The 16,087-nt window shown below is 39.3% G+C and overlaps 1 protein-coding gene across 7 annotated transcripts in view; it reads left to right on the plus strand.

Annotated features, from left to right (window-relative positions):
• ERC1 (ELKS/RAB6-interacting/CAST family member 1) overlaps positions 1-16,087 on the plus strand; it is a 252,432-nt gene that overhangs the window by 100,570 nt on the left and 135,775 nt on the right. The gene's annotated exons all lie outside the window — the stretch shown is intronic.

Here is a 16,087-nt window from a genome sequence, read left to right on the forward strand (position 1 = left end):
TTTCTCTTGGAGCCAAGAGGCTCAGGACTAAAATGTCTCAACCAAAAATTATAGTTTTTTATGATTCAATGACATTTGTATCACAGCTATAGGTGGTAGGTCTTGGGAAAGACCTGAATTAGATTCTGTGTTCTGTCATTTTCTCATCTTACAGTGGTCCAAGAGCAGATTTCTGAGCAGTAAGCTGCTTTTTGGAGTTTTCCAAATGAAAACCGTTTCCAATGAAACCATTGCCATTCCCAATGAAAAATCACTAACTTGGAGTAGCAAAATGGAAATTTGATTATTCCCATTTGCTTTGTGCCAGAATAGTCCTTCTAATTTCTGTCTTTTCACTATTTACGTACTCTACAATTTAGTGTCAGGAAGATTAGGGCAACTAAGTGGAGGATATTTCAGGTTCTGCAACCAGTGCTTATGTTTCATGGCTTGCTGATTGTCAAATTATGGGCCCCTCTGAATGATGTGAAAAACTCTTTTCTGAGGAGTCCCTTCTCTTTTCCTTGAAATGTACAGAGCTCTGGAGCAGTTCAGCTTGCCAGCTGGATTTCTTCTCTTTTTGTGACTGTAAGCAACATCCTGTTAGTTTTCTTTCAGTTGTTTTATTTGACCAAAATTCTTCACACCAATGGCATAAGCTTGAATACCCAGAAGTGAGGATATATTTTTAAAATGTGTTTCCTTTTTTCCTGAGTGATGCATTGTAATGTAATCAGCAGAACATTCAGGCAGTAGGTTGATATTGTTGAGTGAGTACAGACATGAAAAAGCTCCAAGTCATTTGTCTGTGTGATTCTTTTCAGCCCTGTTGGGGTCCCCTCTCATGTGTGACATTCCCTGTGTCATCCTCTTTAGAGCAGGCTTGCTCTAAAAAAAAAAAAAAAAAAAAAGTTGATCAGGGAACAGGTGCAAGCAGCAAGCTTCTGTCAGAAGTAAGATAGAGAGAAAAAATATATTCATAGTGCTTTAATTTTTTTTTCTTTGTGAAGAACTAACTACGGTTTAGGAAAAGAAAGTCAGAAATATGCATCATTTCTCAGCCTGATTCCTAGAGGAGATCGGAATGGCAGGAAGAGAATTCTCTTTTTATTACATTAGCATTCAGAAACTAATCATGATTTGGCTTGCAGCATCAAAAATTGAATAGACACAAGTGTCCTATAAACAAAAAAGTTTATAGTCTACAAAGGAAAAATAACAAAGAAGAGAAATTAGGATGGGGCTCCTTCTCCTTTATAGATAGAAGGAATTGCACCATCTTCAAAGAGGTAAAAAGCAAGTTTTTTCTTGGAAAATATGCACTTCTGGACATCTGCAAAGCAGTTATTGTTTGTCCTGTTCCATGGTAATGTCTTGATGTTTCAGTCACAGACTAGGGTCTTACTATGAAAGCATAAAACCCCAAATGACTGGATATCATTCTATAACAGTTTGGTAAAGACTTTGACTCTTCAGTTTTATCCATTCCTTCTTACCGCCTGATCTTCAGTCGCATAGAAAATTGAGTGGTCCTCTTCTCTTTTTAACTTATATCTTTTCTATCACTACTGGGATAAGATAGAATAAGTTTTCTCTTATTTCTAATAATTCGAATAGGTATTTCGACTGTGTAAAAGAGAAGATTGCTTTTGTCATCATGGGACTGCCAGCAGCCAAATAAATCAAGGGGAAGAGAAAAATCTAAGAATATTCATGTTCTATAACCACTCTTAAGTGGAAATAGAAAAAGTCTTCATGGTTCAAAGATGTAATCCAGATCCTTTTGGTGTGGTGATTTAGCCAAGTATCAACACCTGAAATGTACTGTAGTATGAACACAGCACTGCAGAAAGAGACAGAAACTTACAGATACTTTATGGTGAGGTTTTAACTGGTAATTTTTCTTCTTCTGAATAATTGTCGGAATTTCTGTTTGACCTTAGTTGTTTTCAACTGCTCCCCCAAACAACTATTCCTTGAAAGCTTGCTTTCTTCTTGGGAGTTTTTGCACAAAGCAGAGATTTATCATGCCTATTTCACGTATACGTTGGTGCTGAGTTTTCTACAATGCTTGTTTATAAAATACTGTTCCGTGGCTGAAAGAATATATAGCCAGGCATGCTACATGCATGTTTTCGAGCTGAAAGAGTCTTGCTTTCCAGGAAAAAAAATAGATAATTTTGCCTTTTAAAAGTCTTTCCTAAACTGTGGTCCATGCAGAGCAAGCTAGAAATTGCCTAGACTTCTGATGCTTTTACAGCTGAGCAAAGTGTTGCGCAAAGAAGAGCCTTAGAGCCAACTGCAGGAGCAATTGTCAGCAAGCTAAACAGCAGATATTGCTGTGCCTATCAGGAACAGTCAGTGTTCCGTGTGCAGCAGGATGAGAAGAAGAAAAAAGTCTCATACAGAGAATAACTGTACTGAAAAAAAGGGATTTTTCAAAAGAGAGTCTCTCTTCCCTGTCATTTTCCCTTTTGCTAGTTCTGTGTGACACTAGACCATATGCTGTCTGGGAGAGAGAAGTGGTATCCCAGTTTCATCCACAGGAGAAATGTGTCTTGTATTAGGGAGGTGTGCACAGAGGAACAGAGACAGAGAGAAGATAGTAGGGAGAAGAAAATTAAATTAAAAGCAGAAAACTGTTCTGTAACCTTTTCAATGCAGGCAAAGCTGCTTTGTGCTTAAGTTAACCTAAAGAGGGAAATGCTTCCACTCTTCAGTAGCTGTTGCAATTACTGAGTGGCAGACATTGCTTTTCAGATGAAAGATAACTAAAAAAAGTTAAGTGTTAAGTGTGATGCATGCTATGCAAAAGTTGAAAATTATTCTAGAATCAACACAAGGTTGAAAGCTGGTATATATTCTCTGTGGGGAGAAGGTTGCTTTTTCTTACTGGAAGGTGGGCCCTAAGTTAATTTCTTCTGTGGGTGAGCAGCCCCGTGAGTTTTGTTTCTGTTGTTACTGTGGTGGCGTAGATAGTTTTGTAGCTGTCCGGTTATTCTGTTCCTTTGTAACTAACCGTTTGCTTTTTGTATTGCCATTCCATGACCTCCTGTCTCTCTGTAACCGTCCATTCTGTGTTCTGTCTCTCCCCTTGCTTTCTCCCCCCTGTCCCCCCCGCTCCCCGAGGTGTCTTGTGTTGTTTTTGTTTCTGTTTGGGGTGTTTGTGGTGGGCCTTTCCTCAGCGAGCGCGGCTCCCGCACTCCGCACCCTCCCTGCCAGGTGTCGGTCCCCGCACCACAACACCTGGGGGGGTTTGTGTGGGACTTCCTGGGAAAGTGAGTGTCCTCAGGCTTCTGTTTCCTCCTCCTCCGGGCTGCCATGTGGCTGCTGCTGCTGCTGCAATGCTGCCTGGGGCTGCTGCAATGCTGCTGCTACCCCTGGGTCAAACAGGACCTGCTTGTGGTGAGTGCAGGCGCTGCTTGTGATGACCACAGTCCAAAGGAGGCTTGCTGCTCTTCTCCCTGATTTCAACTCCACAGAGGCTGTTGCTTTTTAACCCTAATTCTCATGCTGTGTTTTACCTTTGGTTCTAATCTGTGCTACCAGTTCTGCCTGAACCAGCTAAAACTCAAGTGTTCTTCGAGTGTTCTAAAATGTGTCATTGATAGAGGTCAGTATTGACTTAATATTGAGTTTTATTGTGATGACTATCCTGTGATAAGCAAAGAAACAAACAAAAGGTCATTCTGGTTATCTGGGACGTGGCATCACAGCCTTCAGATTAGTTTATACGCAGCTCTATTGGTGTGCGCATGTTGTGCAAATAAGAACTGGCTTTGTACTTGAGAGGTGGCAGGAAGTACATCTATATGTGTTTCTTCTGAAGTGAGCACTGAGTGAATATATTTTTAAGTCCTGGTTCCAGTTGCAGGCTGAAAATCGATTTTCATTTGGCACACTCACTATATAAGATAGGTAGTTCTTTTAAGGACACAAGGCTTGTTTTTTTTCCTGAAGGAAACTTTGGGAACAAAGGAAGACAGCACTCAGCTGTGGAATACCAGCGCTCCTCTTAAGGACAGCTGGAATTAGTGGCTATTTTAAGAACGATAATTTGGAAAGTTTTCCTGAAAAGAATTTAAGGGTGCCCTTTTCAAGAGGAAACCTTCCAACTTTTGATTTGTAGCAGCCAAAAGGTATACTCCTCATCTTAAATATTTCTTCTCAACAGTAAATAAAAGATTAAAAAACATTGGGGGAATCTCAAAGGAGTGCTGAAAAATGTAGAAGTAGAATGCAGTATCTTATTTTGTCTGTCTTAAAGACAGATATGTTTGTGTAGTGTTCTGTGAAGGATAGATGGAGAGAGAAATTAGCTGTATTTTCCATCAACTTTACAGTTTCCTAGAACAGTGTAAAGGAAACTGTACTAGTAAATTACGCCCTAAGCTTAAGTCAACAGTTTGAAGCTGAAATACTTACTTTCAAACTGCTATTCATATCTTGGAATAATTGTCTTTGGTTTTCATGTTTGTTATTTCTGTGAATTTTTAAATAGTTTTTTAGAGCATTCCTAAGAAAGAACCACATCAAGGCATATAAATGATTTAAAGTAAAATATGTGTTGTCAAATTAAAGAAAGGTGTTTATAAAGTCATAATCATCATCATTAAAGTTAACCTTGAGAGATGGTATGGCTATAATTCTGTATTGTCTTAACTGATTATAGTCCTCCAAAAATAAATTGAATTCTGATTCAGGCATTGGAAAACCTGAAACAATTAAATATTATTTTAAAATACTTCAATCCATTTTGTTGCCATAAAACATAAAAGCAAATCAAATATATTTATCTTATAGTTGCATGGTATTATTACAAGGCAGAATCTGTTGTTGTTGTGTTTTTCATTCACTTTCCTCAAAAATTTGTGGCTTAAGTGAACATTAAAATTCTAAGGTAAATCACTCAAAACTTAGGATATTCTAAAATGAAGATTGCCTTTTAATTTTAATTCACATCTTATGTGAAACGGTACAATCTTTAACCATACATGAATCATTTTCTTCCATAAAAATGCTGCCTTTTGAGAAGGACACAGCTGAAATTCTCCCCAAAAATCCCTGCTTAAGTTGAAATTGTCATGGGAAATAGCAGCACAACTTTTTAATATTTGGCAAGCAGCTGAAGACAGGGTTTTGTAATGGAAAGAAGTGGTCAGGCCCATAGTTATCCAGCTCCACCTCTGAGCACACAGATCTGTTGAAAATTAAGATTTTCATAATTTCCAAGCTAGGAAAGAAAGAAGTAATTTCTTTCTTCTCACTCTTGCTCTGTCTTCATACAAGATCAGCATTACACCTGAAGTCCTGTATCAAGTTTCACAGAGGGAAAACACATTTCCTATCAACATAACTTGTTAAAACAGGTAAGAATAAAAGATGCAGGCAGGCACATTTGCTTATAGGTATTTAACTGCAGACATTAGAAAGTATGCTGATTTTCAGAAAGTAAGTGTCTGCCCTCTGGAAGTCAGTCTTTGTTCAAGTTAAGAGCAACACTCAGACTCACTAATGGCTTTTGAAACCTACATCTAAGGAAAGGAAAGTGAGACACAGAGAACTGCCAGTAGTTGCAAGTCCATCTGTAGAGAGCAGCAGATAAAAACCCCATCTCCGTGATTTCGTGGTAGCTCCTCAATCCATCCTCACCTTTTTATATAATGGGATATCCTTCTTCCATTTGTTCTTTATTTAGCTGTCCTTTAGTTCCCGTTGTTTCCCTCTTCCTGTGTTTTGGCAGGAGCTGAAGCTCCTTGTTGCTGCAGAGCCAGCTGTTCTGAAGTACGAGGTCAGGGAACGCCAGTGAGTGCAGCCCCTGGCATGGTGAGAGGTCAGGCTCTGCTGAAGGGGCTGCCTGTGTTACCCCTCAGAGAGCCACCCCAAACCTGGTGTAACATCCCTGTGCAGGCAGGCAGGAGCCCTGACCCTGCTCAGCACAGGAAGCAGTCCGTGGAACAGGCCAGACCAGCTCCTTGGTTAGGCTCAGCACTGGGCTGCCTGAAGGCATGGCTTGTCTGCAGATCTAAGGCTAAAGATCTGACCTTGCATCTTCCAGGAAGGACCCTGCCACTAGAGAAATACCAGAAGCTCTGATTTGGAACTTTTTTGAAGGCTTCTTTTCCTGCAAATTTTTCTTGAGTGCTGAAGTACTGCTTGTTTTTATCATTAAATCAAGGTGGTTTTCAAGCACTCCCTCTCATTATCTGTAAAGCGTATAGGAGTTGTCCTCTGCTTTATATTGCAGCAATAATGGATTTTATTTAGCAGTTATCTCCTAATCCAGCTGTTAGATCAGTAGAGTCTAAGAGCTGTGATATAATTAAAATAATTATAAATGTGAGGAGAAAGAGCATCACATAAATAATGAGCCTTGTCTGCATATCAGTTTCTTTACCTGCCTATACTACATCTCTTCAAATGCCGTCTTGTGGCTTTGTTTTAGACAACAGCTTTGAGCAATGTGGGAGTATCCATACTCACAGCCTAGTGTGAAAGGCATAAAGAAAAAAACCACCAAAACTATCTTTTATACGACTGATACAGTAAAAATAAAAGTGTCGGATTCTGGCATTGTCTTGGAGGACAGAAAGAACAAAAGGAATATGCAGTAATTGCCAGTTAGCCAGTGAAATAATAATTCTAGTGCTCATTGTGGCCATCTGGGGCTGGTTTTGTGCTCTTAGATCCATGCTTACATGTGTGCATGGATGCATACACAAACCTTCTGTCTGCCTCTCCATCTCTTCCCCATCCCTCTTAATACCAACCTAGAAAAAAAGAAAAGACCAGCCATCATTCTTTCTATCAAGAAAACGTGTCAAAAGGGGTAAACATAAATAGCCTTTCTGCTTTGACAGACACAAGGCAGATCAAATGCCTATTGTTCCCTGTCAGACTGCTTTGAAGGAATGACAGAGTAATAAATATACACAATCACTCACTGTCAAACAAGGGGAATTCAAAGGTTGACTGAAAATCGTTACATAAACTACATCCTAAGTACATCTGAGACAAATGTAGCAGGCTCATTCCACTCCCTCTAATACACAAGCATGTGGAAAAAATTGTAGCTGGAATAACTAACAGCTTTTAAAATATAGATTTCCTAATTAAAATGCTTAAGCTTTTGCATCTCATTTTTTTAATCTTCACCCAGTGATCCAATTAAAGTTGGCTCTGTCTTTAAAATGAGTGAGCTGGTATTTTAAAGTGGTTTTCTGTGGGACTGCCAGCTGGCATTACAATTGTCTTGTCTCCTGTGTGACTTTTGCATTGGAGTGCAGTTACTGGGGCTGGGCAGGAGCGCTGCTGCTGGATCCTGTAAGGAATGCTGCAAGTGTGTGTTCTTGCTCGAGGGGAAGGAGTGCAAACTCCTGATTTTGCTCTGTAATGAGCATGTCTGAGATGGATCTGGTCCTGCTTGCTTGGGGCTGCTGCCTGGGGCAGATGCTTGCTGTGCTCCTGTGTTCAATTTCACTGATGTAGCCCATGAACTGAGCCTTCAGCTCCAGTCCATGGCAGGTCTCCATTTACTTCCTAACAGCTGACAGCTTCAGGTGTCTGCCTTGGTTTTAGTCTGAGTGATAGCACACTTACAGATTTTATTTTTCTAATTTTAGTGTGCTTTCAGACATAGTCCTTATTTTTGTTTGGATAAATATTATGGTTATTCTAAAAATCCACACTTCTAAAAAATATTTTGTACCTTCGTAACCTTGGAACCTTGGAAAAAGGGCATTCAATAACAAAATGGAGATGTAGTAATAATTATTCTCTGTTTAAAAGCCGTGCAGCTGGTTAAATAATACTTCTGTAGCGCACAGAAAATTGCAAGTGACCTCAGCATAGTGTTGTACATACTCTTTTGCCTTCATCCTGTGCCAGCAAAAGATGCTACCTTTAATAGCAGTTGGAAGAACTAGATGGTTCATTTAAATTCTACTGGGCTGTTCCGAGTTGGTGCCTGAATGTTTTTGAAAGTTAAAATGAAGAAACAATATCACATCATTACAGCACAACCAGGAATTGTGAAGGATCCCTGAAACACAAAATGAAAAATCCTAAATATTCCCCGTACTGTATTTATTCCCATGTTTTCACACTTTTGTTCCTTTTTGTTAAATTTGTTTGTAGCCTTGGATTTCAGTCAGAATTGTTACTTAAACATTTTTCAGTATGGATTAACCAAGGCTTTTGGAACATTAAAAGTTAATTCAAGATCAAACGCTGAGATATGGTATTTGGCATTTTACAAGCCTCATCTTCCCCTAAATCATTGAGTCTTTACAGCAGCTGTCCTTGAAGGGCTTGATTTGAAGAATGTTGGTTCAGAAGCCAAAGAAAAGTACCTTTGCACTATTTAATCTGTTACAGACCAACAACAGCTGCCTGTACAAATTCAATACCCTACAGGGTTGATAGTAAAATTTATGCCATAAATAAGGACTTCAAGTTTCATTTATATACTTCCATATACCAAGAGTAATAAAGAATATAGCAGTTAGCCTGTCCTATAGAAATTTGTTTTCTCCAGCCCATATCCTGCCTTTTTACAGTAAAATTTTGCCATGGGAGAAGCACAACATTAGTTGTAAAAGCCAAATTGCTGTTTTGGACAGAAGACCATTTCCTTTGCCTCTCTTCTATTGACTGAAAACCATCAAATTTAAAACCAGATTGAAAAGATCTGTATATATGATTCCTTGTTGACTTACCTTGCTGTTATCAGTGAAATTGACAGCAGATGCCTATGAAAGATACTGGAGACATTTGGAAAAAAAAACAAAAACAATAATGAACCTGTGGGACTTCATGCTATGCAGGAGACTCCAGCATTTTGTCTTGGTCAGTTCTGCTGTTGAACAATGTTGAAGAGAACTGTCAAACAAATACCTGTTTGGTCATTATTGTTTTTAGATTGCACCTTCTACAGGAGAATTATATGGCAGGAAGAAGAGGCAGCTGCTTTTTTTGTTTCTCTTTGGGAGGGGTGACTTCAATGTCAAAATTTAAGAAACATGAGCTTTTAGCTTTGACAAATCTTCAGGTCTCAAGGACTTTACTCAGAGGTCGGAGGTTTTCTCCTTTCTGTTTAGTTCCTTTAGACAAGTTGGGATCATCTGCAGGAAAAGTGAAAAAACTGCATGTCTTGCTCATGGAGAGAAAATAAGCCCTTAGACAATGTTGCAAAGGAAGACATTAGGTTTCATCTCTGATATTCAGACTCTGAATTTTCAGAACGTTTATTAGAATTCTGAAAGAAGGGTACTTGCTAATGATGTGATGTAAATCCAGAGTTCTTCTGTAAGATGGCTTATTTTCTTTTTCCAAGAATTGTTATGTAATGGAGACTATTTTCTCTACAGAAAGTTGCCTCTAATTGAAATGGTGTAATCTAATATGCAGGTCCTTTTTTTTTTTTTTTTTTTTTTTTTTTTTTTTTTTTAGTTAGATGTCTATAAAACATGCAGCTCTGTGTTTGTGAATGATTGTGTGTCTCTGTGTCATTACCTGATTTATATCTGCTTATTTTGTCCTTTATTCTTGAACTGCTTTATCTCTGGACTCTGTTTTCACAAACTCTAACTCTTTCTCTTTCGCATCTCCTTCCTGGATTTGCTGCTCCCTTCAGCCTCACCTCAAGGTCAGTATCCACTTTTAAAAGGGTGTTTATAAGACTGTCTATTCAGCTAAAATAGAGATCTTACAGCAGATTGCACATCCAATTACATGATCACAAAATAAAAGATCAGAGATTTGGTTTAGTCTGTGTAGGAGGATGGGTTGAACAGGGTGCATGTTTAGAAGGAAAGAATTTTTATCAAACCATTGTAAATCAATGCTGTTGTGCGCTGGGAAGAAGAGGGGGGAAACTAACCAATGAAGTTTTTAAAGGGAAAAAACTCCAGGAACAGGAAGCTGAAGCAAGACAGTTTAAATATTTCTGGTTTTATCTGTTCCTATAAGAAGAGAGGAGGTTGGCCATTAGCCATGTTCCTTGATACATACACATGCTGTGGACTGCAAAAGTAGTTCCTTTGAAATACTGGTTGTACAAACTTTAATTGCAGGATCTTTATCATTGCATCTGTGTCTGAAACCTTACAGTGATTTTACAGAACTAGTTTTAGTGCAGCTTGAATGTGCTGTGCTGTCAGAAGGAGCCAGGGGCTGAGTGTTAAAGATAAGTGAATTAGCAGAAGGATGAATTTGTTGAAGACACAAAGTGATGGACCACTGAAAAAACCCAACCAAGAGACAATATGTTTTAAGTCTTTCAACCATGGCTCATTGTTCCTTTTTTATATTTTAAAAGCAGTTGCTAACTGTAGATTTTGGGATTTCTGTAGAGTAGCTTGGAGTAAATGTCTATGCCCTAAATAATACAAGTCACAATAGTTATCTAATGACTCTCATTTGCCTTTGAAAGCTCTGCAACCATGTTGGATTTCAGTCTTTGTTGATAAAGTCTGTTGGTATAAACCATGTGTGACTCCTGAAGAAGGAATGATTATAATTGTTTCAGGCAGTGTCTTTGCCCAGAAAGCCACTACTTAATGACTGAAATTCCGAGTTATGGACCAACATCTGACTTAGCTGTGGATGCTTAGCTCTGAAGAATGTGGTGGTGGCTGGAATCCCCCAGTGCTGTGATGCTGCTGACGCCTCTCAGTTGTGTCAGCCTCGTGACCTTGGTTTGGCACAGGAGCTGCACTTGTGGCCTTGGGTGCTGTTTTTCTTCCTCCCACAAACTGGAAAAAGATTGGAAGTTAAAGGTGTTGTTGTCATCCATCAATACCTTCCATACTCAGTGTGGCATAATTGTAATTACTGGGGAGAGGAGCCCTGGCCTTGAATGACCCCCTTCATGTCCCAAAAAGCACAACTGCCAGGAAGCTTTTCCTGCCCTGTGAACATTCTCCTCTGAAATAACCACTCTGCCTTTTGCTGCGCGAGCAGGAGCCTGTGGGCCAGTCTGTATTTGTCACCATGAGTGGAACTTGGTATGCTTTGGCTGATGAAGTCCTGCATGTTGTGGAATCCAGCTGTCAAAGCTGTTTTGGCTTCAGTCCGTAGGGTTTTATCAATACCTGTGCCTATGCCGGAATGAATGATAAGAGGGGAAACAATTTTTAGGAGGCTGCTTGGTTGTGGTCTTTCTAAGACCTGGTGTGATTTCTCTTTTCAGAAGCAATGTAACTATAACTTTTTTTTCTCACATTTAGAGGATAATGTAAAATTTGGCTAGAGAAGATGCTGAGGTGACCGAGTGTTAGGATTAGGAAGAGTTTGGAAGTTTTCTAAGCTGTTAAAGAGATTGTCCATTCTGTCCTCACAGTTTCTTGGTTGGTTTATTGATTATTTTGGATTATTTTTTTTTCCATTTTAAAAATTATTATGGTTAGTTGCTGGGGTTTTCAATTATTTGTTAAAATAAATCAAGAGTGTAAGGGAATAGGTGGAATGACTGCTCTTGGAACTACAAAATCTCTCCTAGCCAGAAACAAAATAAAAAGATTCTCCTCAGGGCAAACAGGAAAATTACAGTGGTTGAAATACACTAGTTTCTTTCCCAAGCATTTCAGAGTTTGCCTAATTACCACTGACTGCAGCATATGAAGAAATAGCTGTTCTATGGAGTTACAGTCCACCTTGGAAGCTACCATGGGAGGCATAACTTTATTTTTCTCTGAATGATGTATAGCAAATTTTTCAAATATCAAAGCAAGTGTGTCTCCTGGAAAAGAACTGAATATGTGGAAAATGTGTTAGGTATGTCTGTCTTCTAACAGGAAGAAACCCTCTGAATTATTTCTGTTCTCATCAAGAACAGCTTTGCTTACAGTTAATCAGTGCAATACCACTGAATTTTCTGATCTGCCCATTAAGCTTTCATCATCTCTCTGCTGTTGACAAACTCAGTGACTCAGAATAGAGCCGTGTAATCCACATCACTGCTGCTGTTGTGACATGTACTTACTGCTCACAAGTCTTAGGGATCTGGAGTGGATGTCATGCTGATTCATAGGAAATAAAATTGTCTTGGAAGGTATGGGGATTAAAGCAGTTTTCTGTAAGAAGTTTTTTTGCTAAGCATCTCTGCTGATGACAGCTTCACATAAAGAACTCTCCAATGCTGGCTGAGTTCAGGAGTAACAAGCCAAATAACTATACTGATGTCATTACCTGCAGCAGTGAAAAAATACAGAAAAAATACCATAAATTCTTACGCTCCAGTTCTGCTAAGCTGTTCCTTTGAATATGTGTGACAAAAGTTGAGATGGATAAAGATAAAAAGACCGACAACGAGGTGCTAAAGTGAGCCACTGCATGGTTCTCAAGGGAAGAATGAGCTATATTGATGATGCAGAATAAGATTTTCCAGCTTCAGACTGGGTAACAAACAGCTTAACTGGACAGGAGATATCCCACAGCAGGCTTTCTTCTAGTGTCCTGCTTTCTACTGACAGATTTTCTGTTAGTTTAGATTACATCATTGATCTAAACTAACATCATTAAAGCAAGTAATCCAGTTCTTAGAAGAAAGTTTTCTAGATTTTTTTGCTACACTGAAGAGAATTTGATGCTCTAGGAAGTAATAATGAAATTCTGTAAACCTTATTTCCACAAGCAAAGTGGCTTGGTGATTAGATGAGTACAGGCTGGTGGCATGAATCCAGGTAAAAGTCTGCTAAGAGTGTCCACGTAAAATTAAATGTCAGTGTAGCAACTCAAGTGTAGCCTTATAAAATCAAAGTAAAAACAAAACACTAAATCTGAGAGGATTATTTCAGTCCTTTTTCCAGAGTCCTAAACATATATTAAACGGAACATGTCTAACCACTGAAGAAATACTTAAAATGTCATCCTTCTCTAAGAAAATAACAGATAATATTGCATAAAATGTGCAGCAAGTAGAGGAAACTCAGGGTGCTATTCAATAATTCTTTTCAAAAGCCAAACCAAACCAGCAGGGTTGTAGTGGCAGGCAGGTAGTCTCTGGTACCTGTAGGCTTCTCCCTGTGCTGGCAGTGCCTTGCACACTGAGTCTGGGCTGGATCTGAGCACTGAGAGCATGCCAGGGTGGGCAGGAGAAACTTCACTGCAAAGGTGGCTGCCTCTTTGGTTTCAGACCTTCAGAAGGCTCTGGGTCTTCATTCTGCCAGTGTTGGTCGTTAACCATGTCAGGAAGTGATAAAAATTTGGAGTTGTTGAGTCAGCAGTGGTTTGAGCTCAACAGAGACAGAAACATTGTCTTCAAAGAAGTTTCCATTTGAATTTCCTTGGCTGTCTCCAAAATCCAGCAATCTGTAGTAGTTGTTTTCTATTCGATATTTCCTGTAATTCTGCTTAGAGCAGAAATGGCTTTGTGGAATTATTTACACTAAGAAGTACTCTTTTTTTCAGAGTTATCTGATCCTTGTAAGGGAGGAGAAATATGGCATCTTAGAGATGATAGAGGGGAAGGGGAAAAATGGAGGCATCAGGCCTGGTGGTGGTGAGTAGGTCACAAAATAGAACTGTGGTTTTCCTTAAAACAACTCACTGCTGTAGCCTCTCAAAGTTGCCTTAGGTGTAGTGATTATCAGAGCTTTCCTCCTCTGTTCAGAGTGGAATCTTTTCTGTCAAAGGTCCTCCTTTCTTGCCTCATTTGACTGTATCTTAATTAAGCAAAATTATTCACATCTGTACATCATCTCAGAATTCTGACTTCTGCAGTTTCACATGATCTGATTAATTTCATACTACCTGCTGAAATTAATTTAATTATGTGAAAAAAGATGAGTAGTTTTCCTCTTTGTGTTATTCCTTTGTTTTCAGCACACAGATTTACGAAGTGTGCAGGTTTCCAGTGGGATTTAAAGCTTAGGTAGCATTGGAAAGATAAGTGACATGGCACTAGGGAGGATTTTTGTGTCACAGTATGATGTGAATTTTGAGGAGATCTGAGTCAAATGCTCTAAGAGAGAAATCCTTCACAATTTCCTTCTTTTCAGAAATAGCAAAAGGGTGGGGTTTTTACCATATTATTTGAAACATCAAATGATAACATTATTTTTAGAAGACATTTTAAAATGTATCTTTATCTTCCTATATCCCAAAGCTAACAAATTACATAGCATGTCATCATGAGAAGATTAAATGAAATGATCACTCAAACTTCATGCAACATTAAGCATTTTGACTAACCCATATGTGTCACATCACATTTAGTCTAAGGAATAAAATCTGAAGGTTATTTTTCCTTTTTAATGGCTAACTTCTGTGCAGAATTTTATCCCCCAAATGGCTAGATTTTTATTTCTGTTAAAATTCTAAAAGTAGGCAGTGAATGTGCATGTCTGGGGTAAAACAGTCTTGGTGCAGATGATTCCATAAGTGACAGTACCACAAGCTTTAGCAGGCTCTGCACTCAGCATTAATGGGATATTTACAGAGAATGCAGGGCTTTTTTACAAGTTGCAGAAAAGGATAAGCAGCTCAGTAGCTGCGTTTCCTCCTTTTTTTCCTGGTAAGGACTCCTGTCAGATCCCTGAACATAATGGTGAAGTGTGCAGGAGTGAAGCGTTACCTCCAGGATTGTTAGATCGAGGTGCAGGCCATTTAAACAAATCAGAAATCTGCAGGTTGGTGGAATCAGATCAGGTAAACACCAGGTTGCTGAGGGATCCACTGATGTCACAGCAAGGACTCTTTTCTATCATCTTCAAAAGCTTGTGCCTGTCAGGGAAGGTTCCCTTGACTGGCAAACATCACACCCATCCTCAGGAAGGGTGAGAAGGAGGATCTGGGGGATTGCAGGCCAGCCAGTGTAACTTCATGTGCTGGGAAGTTTTTGGAGCAGATCCTCCTCAGAGTCACCTGCAAGAACCTGAAGGAAAAGGAGGTGATAGGGAACAGGGAATATGGGATTTACAAGGACAAGCCATGCCTGACCAGCCTCATCAGTGATGGGATGACTGGCTTAGAGGGCAACGAGCAATGTTCAGTGTCTTTTTAGTGATGTGCATGATGAGACAAAATACACCTCCAAAATTTCTAGGGGAGGCAGAGTCACACTGTGCTCAGGCATGTTCAGTGAAAGGTTGAGAGGCAGAAGACACAAATTGCAACTTGTTCTGATACAAGTGCCCTTGACATAATTATCAGGGAAACTGTGATCAGTGGGGTACTGATACATTGCCCAGAGAGGCTGCAGATAATCAGAACTACAGATAATCAGAACTCACCTGAACAAAGCTAGGAGCAGCCTGCTCTGACTTGGCCTTGCTTTGAGCACAGTATTGAACCGGGTGTTCTTCAGACATCCCTGCAAGCAGCATTATTCCATGATTCTGACCTTCTACGGTATGTTGATCTCTATTGTTGGATAAACTCTACAGGTTTTGTGTGGTTTTGGTAAGAATTTCTATGTATTAGGGATCTGATGAAACAGGGTAAACAAAAATGGTCTTGTTATTTCATAGCATTGTAAAGCTGTAAGGAAAGAAAGAAGAAAAATTGGGGGGGTGGGGTCCACTGCACTTTTATTTCTTGCATAATTCTATATGTATTCTCAGTTTTTAAACAATTTTGAAAAGAACTCCTGCTTTCTGGAGTATAGTATCACTGTGATATAGGTCAGGGTGGTCTTAGTATGTTTGTCTAGTGGTTTACTCAGACATTTTTATTTCATGCTTTCTGATACAGCTCTCCCCTTCTACCCCAACCCTAAACACAGATACTCTCAAACTTTATTGCTGTGAATAGAATCAGAGAATATAAAATTGGGAATTCTCTTCCACAGATTTTTGAATGTTCCCTGTAAGCTTTTCTTGCTGGTGAGAGCTGACTGGGACAGTGACCTTTAATCTGACAGGGAGGGGATTCAGTTTCCCCTCTGTGATTACCAGGTTTGCTCTTATGTCTCATCATTTGGACTGAAAGAACCATTCTTCTATTTGCAGTTTTCACAGCCCTTTTTGTCACGTCCTTTATCTTGCCCAGGCTCTGGGCAAAAAAAAAAATAGAGCTTAGTTGGCCCTGCATTTTCCTCTCAGCTCCCTTGTTGAGGCAGCATTTTTGTGCTGTGAGATTGTCAGCTGGCTGGGAAGTCATTGGTCAC

The sequence above is a fragment of the Sylvia atricapilla genome, chromosome 5, assembly GCF_009819655.1.
Source record: "Sylvia atricapilla isolate bSylAtr1 chromosome 5, bSylAtr1.pri, whole genome shotgun sequence".
In the NCBI taxonomy this organism is placed as follows: Eukaryota; Metazoa; Chordata; class Aves; order Passeriformes; family Sylviidae; genus Sylvia; species Sylvia atricapilla.